Source organism: Microcaecilia unicolor, chromosome 5 (genome assembly GCF_901765095.1).
Source record: "Microcaecilia unicolor chromosome 5, aMicUni1.1, whole genome shotgun sequence".
Classification (NCBI taxonomy): domain Eukaryota; kingdom Metazoa; phylum Chordata; class Amphibia; order Gymnophiona; family Siphonopidae; genus Microcaecilia; species Microcaecilia unicolor.
The window spans coordinates 48,270,889-48,297,011 of record NC_044035.1 but is presented as its reverse complement, the minus strand read 5'-3'; positions in this window follow the sequence as shown (position 1 = coordinate 48,297,011).

The following is a 26,123-nucleotide window of genomic DNA, read 5'->3' as shown; positions in this document are numbered from 1 at the left end:
CATCCACGTTGTCGTTCTTTACTGTTTGTCCATCTGTAATGTAACAATTCTAAAGCTGTTTCAATTGGATAGGTAGTGCCTTAAAAGGTAGAGGTCAAAAGTTTTTGTTTTTTTCACTTATTGGACAGCTTTTTAATTTATTTGAAAACTTCCCATATAGGTATAAATATCATGAAATAACAATTGAATATCACTAAAACATCTTTAAAATTAATATAGGTGGTAGAAACTGCAATTTTAAACTCTGTATTTTGTGCTCATTTTTGTACACTAAAAAATAAAATAAATACACTGTATACAATACAGATGGCCAAATTTCAGTGAGGATATCCTGTTTCCTGATGGGTTCATCTTAACTGTTGTTGTAATCTACCTTGGGAAGCCTGGTGTTATAAAGATGATGGAATATATCAGGGCTTTTTTTGAGGGGGTACTTGGGGGTACTGAGTACCGGCACCTTTTCCATTGTCTGCTAAAATTGACCCATGATCCCCAAGTTCTACTGCAAGAGCTCAGGCTCTACACACCAATTCTGCCTTGTCATAGGTTCTGTGACTGGTTGCAGGGGGCCTGGCTATTGTGGGGTGGGTCCCTCAGTGATCACCCCACCCCTGAAAGGTGGCCTAGCATTTGAGTACCGGCACCTATTTTGCTAGAAAAAATGCAGGGTTAGATGGTGGGGAAGGGAAGGATAGAGCTGATGCTGGGCTATGAGGATGGATGGGGGGAAAAGAAGGGAAGGGTAGGGCTGATGCTGGGCTATGGGGATGGATTGGGGGGTAGGGAAGGGCAGAGAAGGGCTGATGCCATGCTACAGGACAATTTTTAATTTTTGGTCCTCTTTTCTGTAATTCATGAGGGTTGGTATGTGTTCTGCATGTGACTGAGGTGAGAGATTCTGCTGGCATGTAGTTTGTGTTGTATGAATCTGACGTCTGAATTTTCCAGTGGAATGTGTATTGCTGCTATGTATATTCACCTCTGCCTTTATAAAAGTACTGTTATTGGTAAACGTGCTCAGAATTGGTGTTAAGGAGCTTCTTTGCAGCATTTAGTGTTACTTCACAAAGTACCTGGCAGTAAAGGGATTTTGTATTGCTATTATTGAGGTGCTATCAGAATTTGAATACATTTCTCCTATGTAATTATATTGCAGGATCCTGCCATGTGTGTTGAGAAGTTTGCTGTTAGTAGACTTAGGCATGGTCAATTTTAAGATATGGGATAATTTAACCATATTTAAAAATATCAATTTTTCCATTAAATATTTATTTATTTATTTATTTATTTATTTATTTATTGCATTTGTATCCCACCTTTTCCCACCTATTTGTAGGCTCAAAGTGGCTTACAGAGTTTGGTTATGACATAATCAATTCGTGTTAACAGGAATATTTCTTATAGTTTAAATGTTGGTAAGAGAAGATAAGCATATGTATGTGGTTATGTTGATTTAGGGCAGCTGTTGGACAGACTACTTAGAAATCCATTATCAAGGGCATTCTAAGGCATTATTATGTAGTATCACAAGAAACACTACTATACACACAGTGCCCACCCATATTAGCTCTGGGCCCACCCAAAATCTCAGGTCTGGCTACGCCACTGCAATTAGTATATAAGTAGCCTTTGAAGCCAATATGGCAGATTCCACCGCCTATTGTTAAGAGTTGAATGTGAAGCTCTGCCAGTACTGACTTGGATGAAACTCGGATTTCAATTTATTTTAGTCTTTTGAATTGTTTTAGTATTGGTTTATTGGTTTTAAATCTCTTGTCATTCACTTATTAAAGCTGTGGTATGCATTCCCTAGGCTGTCTTGGATCAACTGCTGCCAACCAGGAAGATAATCAGAAAACCCTGGTATGGTAGGTGTGTGTTTTGTTTTGTTTTTTCAATTGTGCACATGTAGTCTTTTACTTAGCATGGTTAGAAGTCTTTTCCTTAAGTTTGTGGGTTATAATAGTTCCAAGATTAGATTTTTAAAAATTCTATTAGTTGATCATATTTGTTAGTTGAAGTGTTTTCTAGTCTCCTTTAAACCTGCACATTTGTATTTTGTGTTTACTATTGCCAAAAGACACATTTTTTGAATTTATGGATTGTAAATTATGCATATTTACTTTTTTAGTGATTTTCATAGATATTTTTGTGATTTAGAATTGCAATGTGCAAGTTTTGTGTGTATGTTTACCAAAAAGAACAAGCAGGTGGAGATAGAGAACTGAAAACTGAGTTGGGACATATCTCTCTTGGCATCCAGTCCAGCTCCTTAGTATTTACATAAACAAGCAGTAAGGGTAAACTCGGAAAAAATACAAAAACCTTAAAGAGTAAAAGACAACAGGTTACTTGGAAGAGTCGTCCCCTGGGAGGTCTTCTGGAGCTACTAGTCTAATTCTGTTATAATGGCCATCTGGAAGGGAAGGCGTTACACATGGGGAAGCAGTGAATGTCACTGGGCCACCAGGACCTTTTTACTTAGTGCTTTGAGGGTCATATGGTACAGGGGAGTATTTTAGTTTTATGCTGGTCGGCAGGAGCATTAGCTCCTGCGTTAGGAAACTGATGCTCCTGGAGGAAAGTTAACTAGTTTGCTATTAAAGGGTTAACTCAAGGCATTAACCCTTTTAACATATTAATGAGTTATGTAGCTCAATATTGTATGTCGTGCATGATTTTTGGGGCCCTTTTATTAGGCTGTTACGCACCTAGTGAGAGTTGTATTGTGCAGTAGATGTTAGCACAGACATGTACTAACAGCTACAGTAAAAAAAAAAAACCTGAACTAACTGCTAAACATGGATAGGAGTGGGAACCAGGCATAACAGAAACAGAGTGGAGGCATAGCCAGCTGTGACAGCTGACAGGTGGGTTAGTATTGTGTGCTAGCTGTCAATCTTGGTCCACCCAGGCACATCTACTACTCCATCTGAAACACCTCCCCTGCCCCTAAGGTATCACAGTCTTTACCCCTACACCAAATGCTCCCCAATGTCGGACTTCCTCCTAGTGAACTTGAGAACCCCAACAGGCCAAATGCCCCTGAGTAAGACCAGATGTGGGCTCAGATGGGGTGGTAGCTGTATGGTGGGGGGGGGGGGGGGGAGAGAATCAGGAAAGGGACCTAATGTGACCAGGGGTAGGAAGTTAGGATGGGGAACCATTGCTACCACAGCTTCATCTATATTTTTGTGACAGGTTGGGGTTGGGCGACTGTGTTACTTGCACCATCAGATAGTACAGGTACACTTGTAGTATCTACTGGTACATATAATGTGGTGTGCATGTGATATGTTACTTCTGTTTGCATTAAATGCAGAGCAGATACTGAGCACACCAGCATCTGCTGTGGCTGGCAAAGTACTTCTATGCCATCCATTATGCCTAGTATTAATGGTATTTCGGTTCCTCTTCAGTTGAGTCAATGGATACTAGGGCTCATTTTTTACTCCCAGTTTTCTTTCTCTGCTCAAATTTCCTCGGTTACCAGATCTTCTTTTCTGGCTCTCAGGCACTTAAACCAGTAATTGAAAAGATACCTTGTCTTATTTGTTCATACTTTTATTATATCTCTTCTGGATTATTGTAATATTCTTTTGTGATAGTCTGCCAAATTATGCTCTTAGGAAACTTCAGAATGTGCAAAATACAGCCATAGCCAATCCATTACCAAGGGTTTCATGGGAGAGTAGCAAGGTAGAAACCATATGTTTATTGTTTAACATTAAGCCTGTTGATCATCAGGCTCATTTTCGAAAGAGATGAACGTCCATCTTCTGACATAAATTGGTACATGGACGTCCATCTCTCAAAGATGTCCAAATCGGTATAATCAAAACACGATTTTGGATGTCTCTAACTGAAGTCCATCACAAGGACATCCAAATTTCAAGGGGGCGTATCGGAGGCATGGTGAAGGTGAGACTTGGACGTCTTTGACCCATAATCGAAAAAAGCAGAGACGTCCATGACTACAACTTGGACGTTTTCACCCAGACGTGTTTTTTTTACGAATAAGGCACAAAAAGGTGCCCGAAATGACCAGATGACCACCAGAGGGATTCGGGGATGACCTCCCCCAGTGCTCACTAACCCCCTCCCACCCTCAAAAAACATCATTAAGAATATAACGTGCCAGCCTCAGATGTCATACTCAGGTCCATGACAGTGCATGCAGGTCCCTGGAGCAGTTTTAGTGGGTGCAGTGCACTTCAGACAGGTGGACCCAGGCTCGTACCCCCCCCCCCCCACCTGTTACATTTGTTGAGGAAACAGCGAGCCCTCCAGAAACCCTCTGTACCCACATATAGGTGCCCCCTTCACCCATAAGGGTTATGGTAGTGGTGTACAGTTGGGGGTAGTGGGGTTTGGGATTGATGTCTCCTGCTATCAGCGGGAGACATCAATGCCAACCCAGGTCCCCCACACCTCTCCTCGTCTTATCCATGCAAACGATTCCGCGATGTCTCCAATCTCATCTCTATTCCCCTCCTCCCCCCCCTCTTCCCTCCCCTTCTCGTGTGCCCTGTGGAACGCCCGCTCGGTCTGCAACAAACTTTCCTTCACCCATGATCTCTTCATCTCCTGTTCCCTTCAACTGCTCGCCCTAACTGAAACCTGGCTCACCCCCGACAACTCTGCCTCAGTCGCGGCCCTATGTCATGGAGGTAACCTTTTCTCCCACTCTTCCCGCCCAGTTGGCCACGGAGGAGGCGTTGGGTTACTACTTTCGCCCTTTGCAGCTTTCAACCCCTCCTCCTACCGCAGTCTCACTGCTTCTCATCCTTTGAAGTTCACTCCATCCGTATATTCTACCCACTGCCACTCAGAGTTGCTGTCATTTACCGCCCCCCTGACAAGTCCCTCTCCTCCTTCCTTACCGACTTTGATGCCTGGCTCTCCGTTTTTCTTGAATCCTCATCCCCGTCCCTCATTCTTGGAGACTTTAACATACACGCTGATGACCCATCCGACTCTTACGCTTCTCAGTTCCTCACTCTGACCTCCTCCTTCAACCTCCAACTGAGCTCCACCACACCTACGCACCAAACTGGCCATTGTCTTGACCTTGTCCTCTCCTCTACCTGCTCACCCTCCAATTTCTGCGCCTCAGCTCTTCCTCTCTCAGACAATCACCTGATCACCTTCACACTTCATCACCTTCCCCCTCAGTCCCGCCCAACACTAACCACTACTTCCAGGAATCTCCAGGCTGTTGATCCTCCCACATTATCCTCTAGTATCTCTAATCTCCTCCCTTCCATCATGTCCTCCGAGTCTGTCGACAAGGCTGTCTCCGCTTACAATACCATTCTCTCCTCTGCCCTGGACACCCTTGCACCATCCATCTCACGTCCCACAAGGTGACCCCTTGCATCTGATACCTTCGCTCCTGCGCCCAATCGGCTGAACACCTCTGGAGGAAATCTCACACCCATACCGATTTCATTCATTATAAATTCATGCTATCCTCTTTTCAGGCCTCCCTATTCCTTGCCAAACAGAACTATTATACCCAATTGACTAATTTTCTCAGCTCTCACCCTCGTCGTCTCTTCGCCACCCTTAACTCCCTCCTCAAAGTGCCCTCCACTTCCACCCCCCCTCACTCTCTCCTCAATCACTGGCTGACTACTTCCGCGACAAGGTGCAGAAGATCAACCTCGAATTCACCACCAAGCCTCCTCTTCCTCTTCACCCTTTAACTCACTCCCTCAACCAGCCAACCCAGGCCTCCTTCTCCTCTTTTCCTGATATCACCGAAGAGGAAACCTCCCACCTTCTTTCCTCCTCGAAATGCACCACCTGTTCTTCTGATCCCATCCCCACCAACTTACTTAACACCATCTCGCCTACTGTCACCCCCCTCCCCCATCTGTCATATCCTCAACCTCTCTCTCTCCACTGCAACTGTCCCTGACACCTTCAAGCATGCTGTAGTCACACCACTCCTCAAAACCCTTCACTTGACCCTACCTGTCCCTCCAACTACCGCCCCATTTCCCTCATGCCCTTCCTCTCCAAGATACTTGAATGCGCCGTTCACAGCCGTTGCCTTGATTTTCTCTCCTCTCATGCCATTCTCGATCCGCTTCAATCCGGCTTTCGCCCTCTACACTCGACAGAAACAGCACTATCTAAAGTCTGTAATGACCTGTTCCTTGCCAAATCCAAAGGTCATTACTCCATCCTCATCCTCCTCGACCTATCCGCCGCTTTTGACACTGTCAATCACAACTTACTTCTTGCCACACTGTCCTCATTTGGGTTCCAGGGCTCTGTCCTCTCCTGGTTCTCCTCTTATCTCTCCCACCGTACCTTCAGAGTACATTATCATGGATCTTCCTCCACCCTCATCCCGCTCTCTCTTGGAGTTCCTCAGGGATCTGTCCTTGGACCCCTTCTTTTTTCAATCTACACCTCTTCCCTGGGCTCCCTGATCTCATCTCATGGTTTCCAATAACATCTTTATGTTGACGACACCCAGCTTTATCTCTCCACACCAGACATCACTGTGGAAACCCAGGCCAAAGTATCGGCCTGCTTATCTGACATTGCTGCCTGGATGTCCAACCGCCACCTGAAACTGAACATGGCGAAGACCGAGCTTATTGTCTTTCCACCCAAAACCCACTTCTCCTCTCCCTCCACTCTCTATCTCAGTTGATAACACCCTCATCCTCCCCGTCTCATCTGCCCGCAACCTCGGAGTCATCTTCAACTCCTCCCTCTCCTTCTCTGCGCATATCCAGCAGATAGCCAAGACCTGTCGCTTCTTCCTCTATAACATCAGCAAAATTCGCCCTTTCCTCTCTGAGCACACCACCCGAACACTCGTCCACTCTCTCATTACCTCTCGCCTTGACTACTGCAACCTACTCCTCACTGGCCTCCCACTTAGCCATCTATCCCCCCTTCAATCCGTTCAGAACTCTGCTGCACGTCTTATCTTCCGTCAGGACCGATATGCCCATATCACCCCTCTCCTCAAGTCACTTCACTGGCTTCCGATCAGGTACCACATACAGTTCAAGCTTCTCCTACTTACCTACAAATGCACTTGATCTGCAGCCACTCATTACCTCTCTACCCTCATCTCCCCTTACGTTCCTACCCGAAACCTTCGCTCACAGGTCAAATCCCTCCTCTCAGTACCCTTCTCCACCACCGCCAACTCCAGGCTCCGCCCTTTCTGCCTCGCCTCACCCTATGCTTGGAATAAACTCCCTGAGCTCATACGTCAAGCCCCCTCCTTGCCCATCTTCAAATCCTTACTCAAAGCCCACCTCTTCAATGTCGCCTTCGGCACATAACCATTATACCTCCATTCAGGAAATCTAGACTGCCCCAACTTGACATTTCATCCTTTAGATTGTAAGCTCCTTTGAGCAGGGACTGTCCTTCTTTGTTAAACTGTACAGCGCTACGTAACCCTAGTAGCGCTTTAGAATTGTTAAGTATTAGTAGTAGTTTTTTTTTTGGGGGGGGGGGGGCTCATCACACAAGGTAAGGGAGCTATGTACCTTTGGTTCATTTTATGAAGTCCTTCAGTGTCCCCTAGGGTGCCCAATTGCTGTCCTGGCATGTCAGGAGGACCAGTGCACTAGAAATGCTGGCTCCTCCCACGTCCAAATGGTTTGCATTTGGACATTTTTGACTTGGACATCTTTGGTTTCGAAAATCGCAGAAACTCAAGGACGTCCAAATCTTGGTATTTTCGAATGAAAGATGGACGTCCATTTTTTTCGAAAATACGCTTTTCCCCACCTCCGGATTTGGATGTCTTTGTAAAACGTCCAAATCCCAACTTAGACGTTTCTTTCGAAAATGCCTCTCCATGTGTCTCTTTCAAAAAATTCACTGGGTCCCAGTTTCATGTAGAAAATCAAGTTTAATGTGCTTGTATTGGTTTTCAAGGTCTTCAAAACTGGTCAGCCTGCTGCTTTGTATAATATACTCTATCCACATACTTCATCTCATGTCCCTTGTTGTCGTGATGACAACCTTCTATCTGTTCCACCCCTTTCAAAGGTCCGTGATGTGTGTACATGCACTTCTGCTTTTTATGTCTTGGCACCACTGTTGTAGAATTCTGTCCATAAATATTTGTGCATTGGACAGTCCTTACCTCATTTTAAAGCAAGCCTAAAGGTCTATTATTTTTTTTTGGACTATAGAGCTTGACAGTGTTTTGCTGTGGGGTTCTGACTTTGCCCTGGATTGCTTGCTTGTTTGTTTATTTTTTTCTCTTTTTTCCTTTTATTTACCTGCTGTTTTATTTATAAAGTGTATATCACTCTGATATGTTCTATAAGGATGCTATATCAAGCATTGTATTAAATTACTAGTAAAAATGGCCCGTTTCTGGCGCCGATGAAACGGGCACTAGCGGGCACAGGACTCCCTTCCCCTCCCCTTCCGGTACCTGTTCCGTCGGCCCAGGAAAGAAAGAGCCCCCTCTTTCCTCCTGTAGCGGTGGCTTCCTTGCTGCATGGTGTGGGAGTCCGGCTCTCGGGATTTCAAAATGGCCGCCGAGAGTTGAAGTCTCGCGAGGCAGCTTGAACTCTCGGCGGCCATTTTGAAATGCCGAGAGCCGGACTCCCACACCATGCAGCAAGGAAGCCACTGCTACGGGAGGAAAGAGGGGGCTCTTTCTTTCCTGGGCCGACGGAACAGGTACCTCTAGACCACCAGGGAGACACACATAAGGGGAGGGGAGGTGACAGGGAGGGAGGGAGATTGGTGAGGTTAAGCGTGTGCTACCGTGGGCGGGGCTATGTGGCGAAAGGGGCGGGGTTCATGTGCACGTCAGCGGCGGCTGGGATTTGTTGGAAGGGGAGGAGTAGGGAAACTACTGCTCCCCGTGCGCAAATTTGTTTTCGTGTTCCGCCCTCGACATCATCACGTGTGACGCGAGGGCGGGGCATGAAGATGTTGTGGTGGCTTCACCACCATGAAACCACGAACCGGTGTGTGAGTGACTTCAGTGACGTCAGTGTCCTCAGAACGTTGAGGCTGCGTTTTATTATAGTAGATAGTAAACTAAGTACAAAAACTTTCTGCACTTTAGTAAAAAAGGCTCCTTTGTCCATTAAAAGCTTTGTTAATGGCAATTAGTGTGTTAATTGTCACAAAATGTGTGTCATTGTTACATACTATTAAGGCCAATAGAAAGCTGAAGCGAGGCCTGTGATGCCTCGGCTTTGGAGCCTCTTGTCATAAATGGCAGTGAGTAGGGTTGGAGTAGATTTGTTTGTGCCAAAAGTCCAAGGAGTGAGATGAAGACTTTCAGAATGGAACTAAAAAGGGGTTGGACGGTTTCCTAAAGGACAAGTCCATAAACCGCTACTAAACGGACTTGGAAAAATCCAAAATTCCAGGAATAACATGTATAGAATGTTTGTACGTTTGGGAAGCTTGCCAGGTGCCCTTGGCCTGGATTGGCCGCTGTCGTGGACAGGATGCTGGGCTCGATGGACCCTTGGTCTTTTCCCAGTATGGCATTACTTATGTACTTATGTACTTACCTGTTTACATTTCCTCATCAACATGGACATTATGATCCATGCCTTATGCTTAAGAGCAAGATATTTTTCTGAAATCTCTAACTACAAGTTGCTCAGGGGAAATCTTACATTTCAGAGAAGTCCAGGCAATATCAGGGATTAATTAATTGCTTTTAAAATTGGAAACAAAATGCCAAATATACTTCGAAATAGAGCAGTGGTTTCCAAGATTTTTTCCACTGGCATAAAATTCACTGCTCGTTGCCATGCACACAGTACCCAGAGTGCCACGTGGGCTGCAGATAAAGAAGCACTAGGGATAAAATTAAAAGCAAGATATTGAAGAGTTCACATCACTAGCAAAAAGATGCTATAGCAAATAATGAACTTAATGGTGGTTCTTTTTGCATGCAGTGTATAAATCTGGATTTTGAATGTCACAGATTTGACAGATCTGAACAAAGAAACGTTATATAATAAATTGGCTCAGTTTTTTTTAATTTAATAGCCGTGATTGAATTCTGTAACAGTTTGTCACATCATGGTTTTATTTATAGAAATGGGATAAAGAGCTCTTGCCTCTGAACAAATGGCAGTAATAAAGTACGGAAGGGAATATGTGGAGGCGAAAGCTGTAAATCTGTAGAGTACATTTTCTGTGCTAAACCACAATGCCGAGCTTTTCCCAGGGACTTTTAATAACAACAAACAGCCCTTTTTTTATTTAGGTGACAAATGATGCTATGAAATCACTGTTTTTTGGTGTGTGGAATAAAAAAAAGAACACATTTACTCTCTGCTTAAAGTGGAATTTTGCAGATTGCTGTTTTGGCATAGGGAGGGAGGTTAGTTTATTACAGTCTATCAAATGTATGTAGCCACTGTACACATACGTTATGCTAGGTGTGCACATACTTTCACTGTGAAAATTATCTAGATGAAAGTCCCACATATATTTATACCCACTTGTTAGTATGTTCGAATTTTTGAGAAAATTTATCTGCATAGTTTTGAGGATCTAGTAGTATACATGTGAGTTTAAATCCTGCAACAGCGCTGCCTCACTAATGCCTCTGGCTGCCACAGGCAACAGTATATGCAAAACTGCAAAGTGCATGTACTTTTACCTGCATCAAATCTGGGCAATTTTATGTTTCCTTGGAGAAACTATGAATATTAACCCGTTGGTTCTGAGGACACAATGTCTAAGAAATAACAGGGTCAGCAAATAAACTGCCCTAGCCTTGGGGGTTGTGCTGATTTAGGGCAGGTCCCTCCTTTTGGGAATCTTGCACCCCTGCTCTATGTGCAGTCACAGGCTCTTTAAAAAACTGTCTTGTCACGTTTGACTTTCCAAAATAAACATGACTCGGCTCTTACTGATGAGTTCTGGTTAAATACAACAGCACATCAGCATGTACAAGTCAACATGTGTTCCTTAGCATCAGCAGCAGATGAAGCCAGAGGGTCTTTTACAAAGGCGCACTAGTGCTTTTAGTTCACACTAAACTCTAGAGATGCCCAAGGAATATATGGGTGCCTCTAGCATTTAGCACATGCATATTTAACACATGCGCTAAAAACACTAGCGCACCTTTGTAAAAGGACCCCCAGACACTTGTGGGTTGTGACCTACCAGCAGGTGGAGATAGAGAGCATTGAACTGAACTGTCTTATAGGACGGAATGCTCCTTGGTCAGTCAGTATTCTCCAGCAGGGGGATGGACAGTATCTCACAAGCTCCTGGCCTCATCTGATGGTTTCTGTTCTGGGTCTCTCAGTTCGGTGGAGCTTTGGGGTGTGCAGCTGAGCAGTGCCAGCATTAGGGGGTCCCTCCCCCACCCTTCTCTCTCTCCAGCCCTTCCTCCATTCTCCTTCCTCACTAAAAAAAAAAAAATTGGGGGCATTATTCTTTAAAGTCCACAGCCTTGGCTATAGGAAGAATACTGGTTTGGACCAGTATGAAGAGCTTAGTAGTAGAAAGGGTGTGAGTGTGCTTCCAGCAGCATTGAGTTCAACAGGCAGGACTCCCGATTGCTGGCTGTCCTAGGGTGCGTGTATCCTTAAATTTTCTTTCAACTTTGGGTCAGTTGTGGTTTTACCTTCGTTTTCTTTGGCATGGCTGCTGAAGTTGTTAAAAGTAGCTCCCACTGTGGGAGAGCAGCATCGGGGCAGTGTCTGGATGGTTGTGCAGGCTCTCCTCTGGCAGAGAGAGTCGTGTTTGGGGAGACCTAGTTAGTTTCCAGTCTGAGAGAGATGGAGGTTCATTTTCTTCATGGGGCTGAAAGTGATCTGGCAGCCATTTTACAGCAGCACAATTCGGGAGCAGTACTGCCAACAATTCTTGTACCCAGCACTGCTTCGGAGGTCCTTACACAGATGTCAGTTGCTCCGGGGGTTTCTTCGGAGGTGGGGTCTTGTGACTCCCCCTCCAAGTTCATTCTGTTGCTCCATAATGTTATATGTTGAAGAAGTCTAGTAGGGGAACTGTCAGTTCCTTTTTTAGCTCGGCCTTTGGAGATTTCTGGCTTGTTCCCTGCCTTGTTCTCCCCTGATGGACCCTATCCTGAAGAGGAGACGTTTGCACTCCCGCTTAGAAATAGGATCTATTGCTCTCCTGCCTTCCTTTCAGTCTGAGGGCGTCATGTCAGGGCAGTCCCTTTCTGCACAGATGACAGAGGAATTTGGAGGAGGGGGAGCTGTTTACAGAGGAATCTGATGATCCCACCGTGGTGTGGGTGTTTCATAAGGAATAGTTGCGTTCCTTCATACCTAAGACTTTCCAGGTTCTTAATATTTCTTCTTCTGATCCTGCTACACCTGCATCTGCTAATCTTAAAATGACAAGCAATAGGAGACCACCTGAGGCTATGCAGGAAATTGTCACTGCTTAATGGGTCGCCCTAGATGCTACCTTTTGAGTGGCGAAGGCTATGTCATGTCTTTACCCCATTTCCACACCTGAGCTGGAAAAGCTGTTTGTCTAAAATGGATTTGTCAGCAGTCACAAAAAATAAAGACCACGCTGCCTGTAGTGAGAAGATTTTACTTATAGTTTCAGAGTTGGTTAAATATTGTTCCTAGGCTGGGAGCCAGGGAACAGCATCAGGGCAGTGCACCGTGGGGCAGATGATCAAAGCTCCTGTGCTATTCTGAATAGTGCCATAATAGCGTCAGATCAGTGCAGAAGAACAACATCCTAATGCTCAAAGCTAAAGAGATGCAAATATATGTGCGCTCATAGCTTTGAGCATTAGGGAGTTCGGCGGGAAGATTGTGCTTGGTGCATGTGCATAAGAGTTCAGCGGTAAGCTCGGTTCCTCTGTTCATATACCTGGTAAAACCCGAACGTGAAGCACACATTGGCATCTGTTTTCTGCAGTCTAAATGTAAGTGTTTTAATTTTTTTTCTGGATGCTTATATTTAGATGCAAGTAACAGATGCCAATGTGTGCTTTGAGTTTTTGGGTTTTTTTTAAGCTTGGCTGCTTTGTGATTTAGACCCAGGACAAATCACAAAAGTGGAAACAGAAACCAATAAAATAGCTTCCTTACTTATAATGGTCTAGCTAGGCTCACTTCCACTACAATCTATTATACCTCCTACAAGACTTGCAAGCTTACAGGGTTACTGCTCTGCTTTGAGTGAACGCCAATGACGGCTGCACGGGGCACTGGAAACAGAGATTAACCATATGACTTCCTTGCTTATAACGGACTAGTTAGGTTCACTTCCACTCCAGTCAATTAAACCCCTTCAAGATTCACCAGGCACACGACGGAGACCTCACAACTTTTAAGAAAGACAAGACTGTTACATAAATACAAGGTTCTGAAAGAATAATCTTTAACATTGAATACAGCAACAATCTTCTTCTAAATTTTACTGATATGATACCATAATGAACACCACCAAACTGCTCCTTCCTTGTCATCAGCAGCAGATGAATCCATTACGAATGGGTTGTGTCCACCTACCAGCAGGGGGAGATAGAGAACACTGAAAACCATAGTGCCTCTAGGACGGCTAGCTCCATCTGCCTCTCAGTATTTCTCTATCTCCCAGCAGGGTTGGATGCAGCTTGATCAGCTCCTTCAAGAATCTGCTTTGTGCTTTGGCCAGTGGTAGCAGGGGTGTTGTGGCTAAGTGGAGCCCACTTTAAAGGCACATAGGTTCACCCTTTCCCTGCCTTTCCCACTCTCTCTGTGGATGCAGGCATATTGGTTCGTCCTTTCCCTGCCTTTCCCACCCTCCTCTGCCTCCAGAGTGCCTCTGTAGCTGTTTGCCTCCAACTTTCCTCACAGCGTTAAAAAAGAAAAACAACGCGCTTTTCAGCGCTGCTATTTCTGAGGCTTTTCCTGATTGTGCAGCATGACTGGAGCTCGTGGACTCGGTCCTTGGCGGTAAGAGCGGTACTCAGCTCCTCCGGGGAGGGCCGCGGACGGCGTTCTGATCGGGGTGATTTGGGCGTGAAGCCGCCATTTTGAATTTTATTCCGCCATTTTTCAGCGATGGCTGCTGAGGGAGTTAAGCGCTGTTCCCATTGTGGCAAGCGCAAATCAGCAACGGGGCTCTGTAAATCGTGCTGTTTAGACGGTAGAGCCAGTACGAGCATGGCGAGCGATGATTCTTCCCGCTCGATGGAGCTGGCAGTGGGCGCCATCTTGGAAGCGCCGCATGGCTCGACCCCCGCGGTTGCGGAGGAGTCTGAGAGTAGAGGGGGGCCGAGGCTACCAGAGGAGCTCAGTTCCCCGTGGCTCCTAATTCGGAGACGGGAGGTCAGGGCGAGTTTTTCTCCCCCGAGTTTGTGCTTATTTTGCATAAAGCCTTCATGCTGAAAAGATCTCTGCCGCAGTTGCTACCTGGTCCCCCACCAACTGATGATGGTCTGGGGCGGACGTCAGATGTGGATGCCCCTGAGCGTTGGATGCACGCTAAGCATAGACGGGTAAATTCCCCATCGGAGAGTGGCGCAGCCCCCTTCCCCCCCCCCCCCCCCCCCGTGATCGGGCTGTTGGGACTTTGAGGGATATGGCAGGCCTTTATGGTCTGAAGAGCCAGAGGAAGGTGCCGGTTTGCCACTGGATCTGGATGATCCCATTGCGGTCCGGATTTTCCACCGCGATGAGCTGCCAGCACTTATCTCTGATGCCTTACAGGCCCTCTCTATTGATGACCTTCCCTACACCCCTTCCCGTGCACTCCGCTCCATGGATAAATCCTTCTTATCTGTTCCCTTCTCCACTACTGCCAACTCCAGATTTAGCGCCGTCTGTCTTGCTGCACCCTATGCCTGGAATAAACTTCCTGAGCCCCTACGTCTTGCCCCATCCTTGGCCACCTTTAAATCTAGACTGAAAGCCCACCTCTTTAACATTGCTTTTGACTCGTAACCACTTGTAACCACTCGCCTCCACCTACCCTCCTCTCCTCCATCCTGTACACATTAATTGATTTGATTTGCTTACTTTATTTTTTGTCTATTAGATTGTAAGCTCTTTGAGCAGGGACTGTCTTTCTTCTATGTTTGTGCAGTGCTGCGTACACCTTGTAGCGCTATAGAAATGCTAAATAGTAGTAGTAGTAGTAGATGACCCTGAAACATGGATCCATGATCAGAAGGATCCTAACATCTTAAACCTATGTCCTCCAGGATACAAAATCACTCACTGGACCAGAAAAGAAAAAAGAGGAGGGGGTATAGCACTCATCTATCGATCTCACCTCAAGATTGAAACCACTGCGGAATCTATAACAACCCACCTCGAAATAGCCTCAATCAGAATCCAGTATAAAACCCTGCTCGACCACCTAAATTGCGTCCTATTCTACAGACCTCCATTTAACTGGAATGAAAGCCAGGTGGACTTCATGGACTTTGTTTCAAATATATGTGTATCTAACTCCAATACACTAGTATTAGGAGACATTAAACTTCACCTTGAAGACCCAAACTCTACCAGCGCACGAGATTGCAAGGACTTCCTTCATCTATGTAACCTTACATGGCCACACATGCAAACAACCCACGCCAAGGGTCACACACTCGACCTCATCTTATACAAACTGTCCACTGATCAGAACCTAACCATAACACAAACTAGATGGACAATAACACCATGGACCAACCATTACAAGCTAAACCTATCCCTAAAATGGCGAAAAAAGGGCTCTCTCCACACTCGAGAACACACAACTTATACCACGAGAGGCTAAATAGGCCCGGTTACTTTCTGGCAACAGATATACAACAACAATTGGACAGCACAAACGGAATCCATGTATTACCTCTCAGAATGGGACAAAAGATGCAGACACATACTAGACGAAATAGCACCCTTACAAATAAGAACCTCATGCAGACATAACTCGACACCGTGGTTCAACGAAGAACTGAAAAAACTAAAAACACAATCTAGGAAACTGGAACGCGCATGGAAAAAAACAAAAGACGAACACACAACACATGGAAACAACTACAAAGGAAATACAAATACGCAATAAGACAGACCAAAAGGTCATACTACAAAACTAAAATTGGGCCGGACTACAAAAACACGAACAAACTACTAGACACAATGCCGGTCACCACAACTAACACTGACATCCCATCTGCAAACATCCTTGCTAAATATTTCAATGAAAAAATTGTAAACCTATGCAAAACCCTACCTCAGAACAACATAGACATAGAAAACTTCATTAATGGTCTAGACCCAACCCCTGGTGAATACCCTGCTGACCGAATATGGTCCAATTTTGCCCTCCTCAGCACCGACACAGTCACCCAAGCGATAAAACAATACTCCAACAGCCATTGTCAACTGGACACCTGCCCCAGCTACCTAATACGATCTGCCCCCACCGCTTCATAATAGATCTTACATCCCACTTAAACTTCATGCTTCAACAGGGTATCTACCCTAAAGAAAAAGGCAACAACCTGCTCACCCCAATACCAAAAGATACCAAGAAAAAAACGAATGACATTACCAACTACCGCCCAGTAGCATCTATCCCATTAGTAGTCAAACTAATAGAAGGACTAGTGACCAAACAACTCAATGACTACATACACAAATTCACTATACTACATGAGTCACAATCAGGATTTCGACCCCTATACAGCACCGAAACAGTACTACTCATTCTCCTAAACAAATTCAAGCAGGAAATAGCAATAGGCAAGAGCATTCTCCTCCTTCAACTTGACATGTCAAGTGCGTTCAACATGGTTAACCATAACAATGTGGAAACTCAAACGCTTGAAACCATTCTTCCCAAGGGAAATATTTCGTAACATGGTAGTCAATGGTACTAAGCCACGCAGATTACTGTAATGGAATCTGTGCGGGATGCAAGGATCAAATCATAAAGAAACTTCAGACTGCCCAAAACACAGCAGCCAGGCCTGTATTTGGAAAAACACGTTTTGACAGCGCATTGACAGAGTGGAAAGATGGTGACCTGAAGCTCGTATGCTCAACGGCCCAGCTGACCTCTGAAGTTCTGTCTTTGTTTTCTTGAAATTTCCTCTCTGCAATTGCAGTTACCTTAACTAAGAGGAAGGGGACAATCGGGGGTCAGCCACCGTTGGCCAGTGTTTTGTCCCCTGTGCAGCAAGTGTGGGACTGCTGCGTGACGAGCTGCCCACAGATGACTGGGTTGGTGAGTCCTTTGATTAGCGCTGGAGAAGGAGCGTCGACGCTCTTGGACCTGGAAACAACTTCATCGCTCCCAAATCATTTAACCACCATGTCCAAAGGAGTGGAGGAGTGAGTTAGGAGTGTATGCTGAAACGGAAGTCGTTTACAGCTGAACCCATGTCGGTGGTGCCACTCCTAAACCCGCAAGAGCTATCAGCTTGGAGTTTTTGGCTCCCGTGGAGGTTACATTGAATATCATCTGGAAGGTGCTCCAGGACCTAACGGTGGTAGTAAATAAGTTTGCTTCTGATATAATCTTATTACTGAGCCACATGGATAATCTAATTGAATCCTCTGAGAATGAAAAATTGATAGGACAAATGAAGTTCTACAGGAGTAGGAAATGGTTAAGATTTTGAAGATGATAATAGACCAGAAAAATTTGAACAAAATGAATATTATTACAGATGATTAATATCAAGATTGCTGTTTTTCCAGAGTTCCGGGTATAATTCCTAAAGTTTTTTGCTCTGAAATTATTCCTCTTAGTATATTTATTCAAAATGAAGCCTGTGAAACTGGGATTACCTTAATCAGTGGGAATTGGATTAGAGACTCAAGTGTTTGTATTGTTAAATAATTTCTGGTTTTAAAAGAGAAAAAAATGAAATCAGTTGTATTATTTCCACTAATATTGGACAATAAGTATGTTTCCAACGAAATAAATTGACTATACACCGTTTTGGGTTTGAAGAAGCCAACCAGATGATCAATGTGGAATAATGATTCAGATAAATAATAACTGGGGATAATGATCTCCTTGTCTTGTTTCACTCTCCCTGTTTTGTGGTCTAAGGAAGAGTATAGAATTACCTGATTGAAATAATTATTGTATTATTTTGTCTGTATTTCTGGCAAGTTATTTTAGTGCTTGTAAAATTAAATTGTTATAAATAAAATTTTTTTAAAAAACTGCGTTGGCTACCAATCAAAGAACGTATCACTTTAAAAATCTGCACAACTGTCCATAAAATTATGTACGGCAAGGCACCGGGATACATGACAGACCTTATCGACCTGCCAACCAGAAACACCACAAAATCTGCACGATCATACCTAAACCTCCACTACCCAAGCAGCAAAGTACTTAAATACAAATCCACCTATGCATCTAGCTTTTCCTACCTAAGCGCACAATTATGGAACGCATTACCAAAAGCAGTAAAAACTACGCCCGACCACCTAAATTTTCGGAGAGCACTAAAGACAGACCTGCTCAGAAGAGCACACCCCACCAACCCAACATAAGAATACCTGGACACTTGCGACACAATGTAACCAAAGATCGTAACGGACATTACCGGACTCTTCTTCCCCCTTTCCCTCCCTAAGTTCCCCCCAATTGTACCTACAATACATGTACCTCATTCTACCACAATATCACTTTGTGTTCATTCATACTATGTATTTGTTCAGACCGGAATCGGCTAACACCGCTAACGGTTATATGTAATCCACATTGAGCCTGCAAAAATGTGGGAAAATGTGGGATACAAATGTAACAAATAATAATAATAATGCCAATGTGTGCTTCACATTCAGGTCTGCTGTTTCTCACAAGCTTCCTTCTGCTTCCAAAAGCAATAAAAACTGGTAGGTTTTGCAGAAAGAATCATGAGAGAAGCATGAGAATCTTTCCAAACACCCTAATGCCTACTCGGACCTGGCGTTATTTTTTACAGCGGTAAGGCACCTTTGTTTCTGGTGCTGTTTTCTGATCATTGGGGAGGAATACAAAATGTCCTCACTTAAATGAGCTTGACTACATTTGCCTGCTATCTGCACTAAGGCCTGACATGCTCATTGTTTGCTGCACTAGACACCTCTGATCATTCTGCACTGATAAATATGGGTGCTAGTATGGCACTAATGGCCTCTAGTGCCTGTATGTTCTTTAGATCATCGGCACCCATGTGTTTTAGGTCCTCAGAAAGGGCCTATTTAGTGTTCTCATATTCTTATATACCTTTCATTTAGGGGGTCTTTTACTAAGGCGCACTCATGTTTTTAGCGCACACTAAAAATAGGTGCTCGCTAAACGTTAGAGACACCGATGCATTCCTATGGGCGTCTCTAACGTTTAGCGCGTGCTAAAAACGTGACCGCACCTTAGTAAAAGACACCCTCAGACAGCTTTGAGTCCCCTCAGTTTTTTGACAGAAGTCAGTTACTTAAAAAAAAACATCCTGAAAGTTTCCCTCACTTAATTTGTGGAACTTTCTTTTTGTTACCAGAACCCTGTTTACATTGACAGTGCAAAACAAAGTGTAAACAGAAGTACATTTTTAGGACAGATGTAAAAGTTCCTAATACAAACACTTGGGATAACAAAATGAACAGAAGTCAGATGGAATAACACACACCTCCTACTGGCAAAAGCCACTTTTAACTCAGCTATTAGTGATTATAGAACATAAATTATAGATTATATGACCTCAGTCTAGGCAGCTGGAACAGCAGGTGCAGGCAGTAGTACTCTTCTCTTGATGTTGTATCAGTTCACATTGTGGTTGTCGTGACATTGATATTCATGTGCTCTGTGTGTTGTGCCTTTTGCAGATGCATTTTATATACAATTTCTTATCAGAAGTGGCTTTTGTTTCTTGATACCATCACGATAGGCAATTGGTCTGTGTGTGCCCTGTTGTTTTAGTTATGGCAAATCATAATAATGTCTTTGATGTCATCTCGAATATCCCCAATTCCTTGGACACCAAGTTGTCTGGGACTGCATAAACAATAGTCCTTGTCCAATGTTATCTGCATGTCCGCATACAATGTAAAAGGACCTCAGAAGTAGAAAGAACACCAGAGTGCCACATAAGAGACACAGCCAAAAAAGGAGTGGGAACAGGATCAGACTCTTCAAAACAGACTAGGGACTCTCGATATGTAGTTTGAAACTTTTATTTGATCATCGAATAGAAGTTTCAAACTACATATCGAGAGTCCCTAGTCTATTTTGAAGAGCCTGATCCTGTTCCCACTCCTTTTTTGGCTGTGTCTCTTATGTGGCACTCTGGTGTTCTTTCTACTTCTGTGGTCCTTTTACATTGTCTGTGGACTAAGCCAGCTGAGCCACTTGCTCAAGAGTTCCAGGGTCATAGCCAGGAATCTTATAAGACCAGAGCACACTGTTTTCAGGTGACATCATAAACCAGCATTATAGGTGTAATATGATAAGGTCTGTGATACACTGGTTATAATGAGGCAGGGGACTGTACCCACTACAGGGCGGGGAAAGGGTATTGCTGGACTGGAGGGAAGGGCTCAGACCAAATGGGGCCCATCCACAAAGCTTAAGGCCTGAGTCTGTGTTTTTATTATTATTTATTTATGCATTCTTGTATCTCACTATTATCCAAAAATAAGTTTCAGTTCAAAGTGGCTTACAGTTTACATTTTGGGAGTTACAGTAGTGTTGTGCAATGTGGAGAGGGCAGGTTTGTGTGGTTATTCAAATAGAATTTTTGAAGAGATAGATTTGAAGTAGAAAAGGTAGTGGTAGCTTTTGTGTTCAGTTGTAGGTTTTGGTTATATTTATTCATATAGTTTTTGAAGAGGTAGATTTGAAAGGAAGGCGATGATATCTTTGTGATTAGCTGTAGAATTTTTTGAAGAGGTAGGTTTTCATTTTTTTTCTGAATTGGAGGAGATTTGTGATGCTTCTTATGGTTTTTGGTATCGAGTTCCACCATTTGGAACCCAGGTAGCTAAATCCTTCTGCATAGATAGTTTTGTAGATGGTGTTTTTGCAGTTGGGTAGATGTAGGAGTAGGTAGTATCTGTTTACTGGGCTCCAATTTCTCTAATTCCCTATAACTTCACCAAACTTATTCCCCAGTCTTTCATGAACTCTGTCTCTCTTCCCCTCCTCCCTATCCAACATCTACTCTCTCTCACCCTATCCAGAAAATCCTCTCTCTTTTTTTCTCTCCTACCCAAAACTTCCCTCATCTAACAGATTGTCTGTCACAAGAAAAATACAAAGCTGCCCTGCTGTTGTTCAGTGTGCCTGTTTCCAACTCTGTTATAGAATGCTGTGGTAATAGACTGGACTTTGCCCCTCCTATATGCCTATCCACTCATCCTAATGAGATCCACAACTTTGCACAAATTCCAAAGGCATCCCAGCAAAATGATTCTTGTAGCATCATACTGGCCTCAACAAAACTGGTTTCCTTTTCTCAAAAGACTGTCAAGTCTCCCTCCATATAGGCTCCAAGTTTAATAACAAAGAATGAGTCTCAAGACTCTGGCTCTGACTGCATGGAAATTCAGCAGTACTTTGTTGCCACCTTGAGTTTACCATCTCCAGGACATCATGGTAGCTGCAAGAGGATCATATGCTTTTAAATGGAAGAGGTTTTAGATCTGGTGCTTTATTAATGGGCAAGACCCCTTTTAGTGTCCTCCAAATACCCTACTTCAATATCTCTATCATTTCTACCAGTATGGACTGTAGTTCCTTCTCTGATAGATTACATCTCAGTCTGTTCTGAACTGATCATGCCTCTACAGACAGGATTCTGACTTCCCAGTGTTCCTTTGATTTAAAATTCACAAGGGATAGGAATGGATCTCTGAGGGAGAGGAAGGAATTGTAGAGCCTAGTTATTTGGCATAGATGGACAGGCAAGAGAGGGCATACAGTCTTTTGCCATAATTTTCTATTTCTGTGTTCATTTATCATTTTGGTCACTCTTTTTTGAACCTTTTCTCTTTTTTTGAGATACGGTGACCAGACTTAAACGCAATATTTAAGGTGAGGTTGCACCATGAAGCAATACAGAAGCATTATAATATTCTTAGTCTTATTTACCATCGATCTACTATAATAAAAAGCACCTCCAACGTTCTGAAGCTGACTCCGTAGCTTCAGTGAAGGGTTCGTAACGTTCGTAAGTCTGTCACATCTCTCTCTGCCCCGCCCTCCCGTCACAACGTGATGACGTCGAGGGCGGCGTCAAAACGTGATGACGTCAAGGGCGGGTAATCAGAAGGCAGGACTGAGGGAACGAACTCACCTCCAACGTTCTGAAGCTGACTCCGTGGACGGCCAGGGCTTTCAATAATGCCACCACTTCGACGGAGCTAATCTGGGGACACAGTACAATCGCTGGGTGGCTGGAGGGGGAGGCAGGGGACAGAGGAGAATTGCAGGGTGGCTGGAGGGGGGCAGGGGAGAGAGCAGAATCACTGGGTGGCTGGAGGTGGGGCAGGGGAGAGAGCAGAATCACTGGGTGGCTGGAGGTGGGGCAGGGGAGAGGAGAATCGCTGCATGGCTGGAGGGGGGCAGGGGATACAGGAGAATCGCTGGGTGGCTGGAGGGGGGCAGGGGAGACAGGAGAATAGCTGGGTGGCTGGAGGGAGGGCAGGGGAGACAAGAATCGCTGGGTGGCTGGAGGGGGGCAGGGGAGAGAGGACAATCATACATACTCTCTCTCTCACAGACTCACTCGCACCCAGTCTCACTCTCTGTCACACACACACACTCTCACAGTGCTGCCAACCAGGCAGCGGGGGGAGAGGCAGGGGGTCCTGAGACCACAGGGGGGGAGGGGGTCCTGAGACCACAGAGGGAGGGGGGAGGTATCTCTGTCACACACATACTCTTTCACACACACTCTCTCACAGTCAGTGTCTTTCTCTCACTCTCACACAGTCTCACACTATGTCTCACACTGTATCACATTCACTCTCTATGTGTCACACAGTCACTGTCACACACTCTCGGTCTCACACACTCGGTCTTATACACTCTCTCAGTCTCACAGACAGTCTGTGTATCGCACACATACTCTCACACTCTGTCTCACACACACTCTCTCACACACAGTGTATCTGTGTGAAACACACTCTCTCTCACAGTCACTGTGTCTCGCATATGCACTCGCACACACTCTCATTCAAACACACACACTCATTCTCACACACACACTCGCACCCAGACTCACTCTCTTTGTCACACACACACACTCGCCCATTCACTGTCTCTCTCACACAGTCACTCTCACACACACTCTCTCAAATATACACACTCCGAGGAAAACTTTGCTAGCACCCTTTTTATTTGTGTCAGAAACGGGCCTTATTTACTAGTTTCCTAATAATGCGTGGCATCCTGTTTGCTTTTTTGGCCACCATAACTCACTGGGCAGATGATTTCAGCGTATTGTCTACAATGACATCTAGATCTTTTTCTTGGGTACTGACTGCTCAGGTGGACCCTAGCATCAGATAACTATGATTTGGATTATTCTTCCCAATGTGCATCAGTTTGCATTTGTCCACATTAATTTTTTTTTTTGTGGTCTGCTGAGAACAGGTTCTATAGGGATGGGGCCAAACAAGAAAAATTTTTCTTGGCATTACACAGGCACATTTCCTTGGAATTGCATATATTACAAGAGGTCTTGAACTCAATATCCAATCTAGGCCTTAACCCATTCATCTATGCAGATGGTGTCACAGTTTACATTCCCTTCAGACAAGACCTGTCTGAAATCACCAGTGAAATTAATCTTGGTTTGAACACCATGAACTTATGGGCAAATTCTTTTCAACTGAAACTAAATACTGAGAAAACGCACTGCCTTATCCTTTCATCTCAACACAATAAGTTCAAACCTTCAACCTTAAACACCCCAAATCTTAACCTTACTATCTCTGAGAGCTTAAAAAATACTTGGTGTTATAATCAATCGCAATCTAACACTCTAAAGCCAAATAAACTCCACTACAAAGAAAATGTTCTTGTGGAAACTTAAACGGATTAAACCTTTCTTCCCAAGAGAAGTGTTTTGTAATCTAATACAATCAATGGTATTATGCCACTTAGAGTACTGCAACGGAATATATGTAGGATGTAAAGAACAACTTACAAAGAAACTACAGACCACCCAAAACACAGCAGCCAGATAAATCTATGGAAAATCCAAATTCGATAGTTCTAAACCCTTTCGAGAGAAACTGCATTGGCTTCCAATTAAGGAACGTATCACCTTCAAAATCTGCACCCAAGTCCACAAAATTCTTTATGGAGAAGCCCCTGGATACATGACAAACCTAATCAATCTACCTTCCAGGAATATATACAGATCATCCCGTTCATACTTAAACCTCTATTACCCTAACTGCAACGGTCTCAAATATAAATCCACTTATGCATCCACCTTCTCCTTTATAAGTACACAACTATGGAATTCACTGCCAAAAGCTGTGAAAACAATCCACAATCATCTTAATTTCAGGAAATCACTCAAGACCAGCTTATTCGGAATGGCCTACACCAAGGATCCAACATAAGTCCCTATATTCTGCAACACAGCAAATTAATGGACCGTATTGACCACTTTTACCCTTTCACCTTTTGCCCTTATACCCTGTTTTTCTGATCCCCCTGTCCTCTACACTATGTTATTTGTATAGTTACCGGATTGGCGACTGCCTTTACGGTTTGATGTTAGCCACATTGAGCCTGCAAATTGGTGGGAAAATGTGGGGTACAAATGTGTTAAATAAATAAAATATACCGAATACTGTAGTGCCTTCAAGATCTTAAAGACCATGGCCTGTAAATAAACCTGCAGCTGGAAATTGAAAAATAACCAATGAAGTTATTCTAAGTTAGTTGGGCTTAAGGAAATCTTTTAGGGGGCAATATCATAAGGAGAGTGCCAATCTTTTTTACAGATTAACTGGCTGTGCTGCAGCTCTGTCTGTACATTTTAGACTTAGCAGCTCTGTCTCTGAATCTCCCCCACAAATTCAAACTTAGTGGGTGTGACCTGATTCTCTGTTAGAGGGGCAGCCTTCTATACCAGTTTTTCTTGAGAAATCCATCTTTTTTACAGATTAACTGGCTGTGCTGCAGCTCTGTCTGTACATTTTAGACTTAGCAGCTCTGTCTCTGAATCTCCCCCACAAATTCAAACTTAGTGGGTGTGACCTGATTCTCTGTTAGAGGGGCAGCCTTCTATACCAGTTTTTCTTGAGAAATCCATCTTTTTTACAGATTAACTGGCTGTGCTGCAGCTCTGTCTGTACATTTTAGACTTAGATCCCTCCCACCCACCCCTCTACCCACCCACCCCTAGGGTGATAGTTCTTATATACCCTCCCAAGCAACCTAATCTGCCTGCAGATAACTGCTCTGTCTCTGTGTTCAGGCTCTTCACCTCCTTTCCTCCCACATTTTTCAAACATAGTGGGTGTGACTTGTTCTTACTGGGCAGTGCCTACCTGCCTGCTGCCTACCATTCCAGTTTTAAGCCTCTAATCCAGCTCTGCCGTTCTATCTATCGCTTAACACCTCAGTCACTACATATATACCCATAACACCTCAGTTACTACTTATGGCCCCTTTACACATTCTCTTCCTTGCCCTGTCCCTTCCTAATCTTTTTCCCCTCCCCCTACCGCTGTCTACCACTGGAACTCACTGCCCACCCATGTCCTCTCCCATCTTGCTCACTACTGCAATACCCTACTCACCCCCGTCCCTCACCACCTCACCATCTCTCCTGTCCCCCTCCTCCTTCCTAGCTCTCAACCTTCAACACTTCCTTCCTGCCATTAACCCATCCCCATTCCTCCTAAGCGCATCCCGTCTTCGTCGCCTTCGTCGCCCTACCTCCCCCACCCTCCTCCGCACTCTCTTGCTCCTCCTCCTGCTATCCGCAGGAGACATCAATCCCAATCCAGGTCCCCCACACCTGTCTTCGTCCTATCCATGCAAACGTTTCCGGGATGTCTCCAATCTCATATCTATTCCCCTCCTCCCCCCCTCTTCCCTCCCCTTCTCATGTGCACTGTGGAATGCCCACTCGGTCTGCAACAAACTTCCCTTCACCCACGATCTCTTCATCTCTCATTCCCTTCACCTGCTTGCCCTAACTGAAACCT